Here is a 2,500-nt window from a genome sequence, read left to right on the forward strand (position 1 = left end):
TAGCCATCGGAAGCATTGACGGCGTGAATTGCAACGTGATACCACTACAGACACAGTAAATACGTATATGCCCAAATATTGACACAGTAAATTATAACATTGACACAGTAAACACTCAAGTGCCCAAATATTGACAGAATAGATACCAACTTGCCCCAACACTGACGCAGTAAACATAAACAAACAGCAAACACCAACGAGCCAAAACATGGACACAGTAACTAACCGCCGGCTCTCCACGCTCCCTCACCCCCCACCCCCCCTCTCCACCCCCCCATCCCCCCAGACCCCAAACAAAAACTAAACAACCATTGTGCTCAAACATTTACACAGTAAATACTACTATAAACGTGCCGAAATATAGAATACTAACGCGACAAAACGTTGACACAGTAAATCACCCTCACTGTTAACCACTCGAAGTGAGAGTGTAGCACGAAACAAAACTGAGTTCTGGGATAGCGAATGAACAAATAATACCCGGAGGAAGACCTGTGTTAGTGGAGGAAGTGGGGGAGGACGAGGGGGTGGGTGGGGGTGCGAGTGTGTGTGTGTGTGTGTGTGTGTGTGTGTGTGTGTGTGTTTAACGCGTTTAGAGTACATTCCATGAAGAAGGCCAACCAAACCGCTTGCCCAAGCTTGGAAAACACGCAGACCCTTTTCACAACAGTAAACATCGTAGAAAAGTGACAGATACATTGATTAATCGAGCTCCATCTTACCGAATAGACAGTCAGTAGTGTTAAAAAAATAAAAATAAAAAAAAAGAACATACCAGTGTGCTACCCAAATATTGTCACGATAAATACTAACGTGCCCGAATATAGGTGGTAGGTAATGTCCAAACATTGACACAGTAAACAGTGACGTGCCCCAACACTGTCACGGTAAATATTAACGTGCCCCAATGTTGACACTAAACAGTAGCCATCGGAAGCATTGACGGCGTGAAGTGCAACGTGACCCACTACAGACACAGTAAATACGTACATGCCCAAATATTGACACAGTAAATTATAACATTGACACAGTAAACACTTAAGTGCCCAAATATTGACAGAATAGATACCAACTTGCCCCAACACTGACGCAGTAAACATAAACAAACAGCAAACACCAACGAGCCAAAACATGGACACAGTAACTAACCGCCGGCTCTCCACGCCCCCTCACCCCCCCCCCCCCCCCCCCCCCCCCTACCCCCCATCCCCCAAACAAAAACTAAACAACTATTGTGCTCAAACATTTACACAGTAAATACTACTATAAACGTGCCGAAATATAGAATACTAACGCGACAAAACGTTGACACAGTAAATCACCCTCACTGTTAACCACTCGAAGTGAGAGTGTAGCACGAAACAAAACTGAGTTCTGGGATAGCGAATGGACAAATAATACCCGGAGGAAGACCTGTGTTAGTGGAGGAAGTGGGAGAGACGAGGGGGGTTCGTGGGGGGGGAGGTGGGGGGGGGGGGCGAGTGTATATGTGTGTGTGTGTGTGTGGTGGGGCGGGGGGGGGGGGGTGACATGGAGGACAGAAGAGAAGATGATGACGAAGAGGACGGTAGGAAGAGGAGGAGGATGGAAGATGAAGAAGGAGAATTAGAAGAGAAAGAGGAGATGACGAAGAGGAAGAAAGAGGATGAGGAAGAGGAAGGCAAGAGGAGACGGTGGCGGAGGAGGAAGAGGAAGAGAAGAGGAGAAACAGGGGTAGAGGAGAATGAATGAGAAAGAGGAGGGAAGACGGAGAAGAAGAGGAGAAGAACGGACAAGAGGAGAAATAAAATTTTAAAAAAAGAGAGGATGAGGTGGAGTGTGTACACGAAGAAGACATGGAGGAGGAAGAAAAGGATGGAAGAAGAGGAAGAAGAGGAGAAAGAGGAGGAGGAGGAAACAGATGAAGACGAGGAGGAGGAGGAGAAGGATGGAAGAGGAAGAAGTGTAGAGAAAGAGGAGGAGGGGGAGGAGGAGGGGAGGAAAATGAGGAAGAGGATGGAAGGGTAAGAGGAGAAAGAGGAGGAGAAAGAGGAGGAGGAAGAGGAGAAGGAAGACGAGAGAAAGAGGAGGAGGAAGAGGAGAAAGAGGAATAGGAAGACGAGAGAAGTAGGAGGAGGAAGAGGAGGGAAAGAGGAGGAGGAAGCGGAGAGACAGGAGGCGGAAGAGGAGAGAAAGAGGAGGATGAAGACGAAGAGGAGGAAGAGGAGAAGGAAGAGGAGAAAAGGAGGAAGGGAAGAGGAGGAGGAAGAGGAATGAGAGAGAAAGAGAGAGACGGATGGAAAAGGAAGAAGAAAAATAGGACAAAAGGGGACGATAAAAAAAAAAGAAGAAGAGAGAAACAGAAGGAGGAAGAAGAGGAAGTGAGGGAGGAGGAGACGGGGAGGAGGATCGAAGAGGAAGAAGAAGGAAGATGAAGAGGGAGAAGAGGAAAAGAAGGAAGAGTAAGAGGAGGAAGAGGAAGAAGTGAGGGAGGCGAGAGAGGAGGAGGATCGAAGAGGAA

The 2,500-nt window shown here is 47.4% G+C and overlaps 1 protein-coding gene across 1 annotated transcript in view; it reads right to left on the reverse strand.

Moving 5' to 3' along the window:
• The window catches only part of LOC143293949 (corticotropin-releasing factor receptor 2-like), a 92,568-nt gene that overhangs the window by 22,344 nt on the left and 67,724 nt on the right, over positions 1–2,500 (reverse strand). The window lies entirely within an intron of this gene.

The sequence above is a fragment of the Babylonia areolata genome, chromosome 19 (genome assembly GCF_041734735.1).
Source record: "Babylonia areolata isolate BAREFJ2019XMU chromosome 19, ASM4173473v1, whole genome shotgun sequence".
Taxonomy (NCBI): Eukaryota; Metazoa; Mollusca; class Gastropoda; order Neogastropoda; family Buccinidae; genus Babylonia; species Babylonia areolata.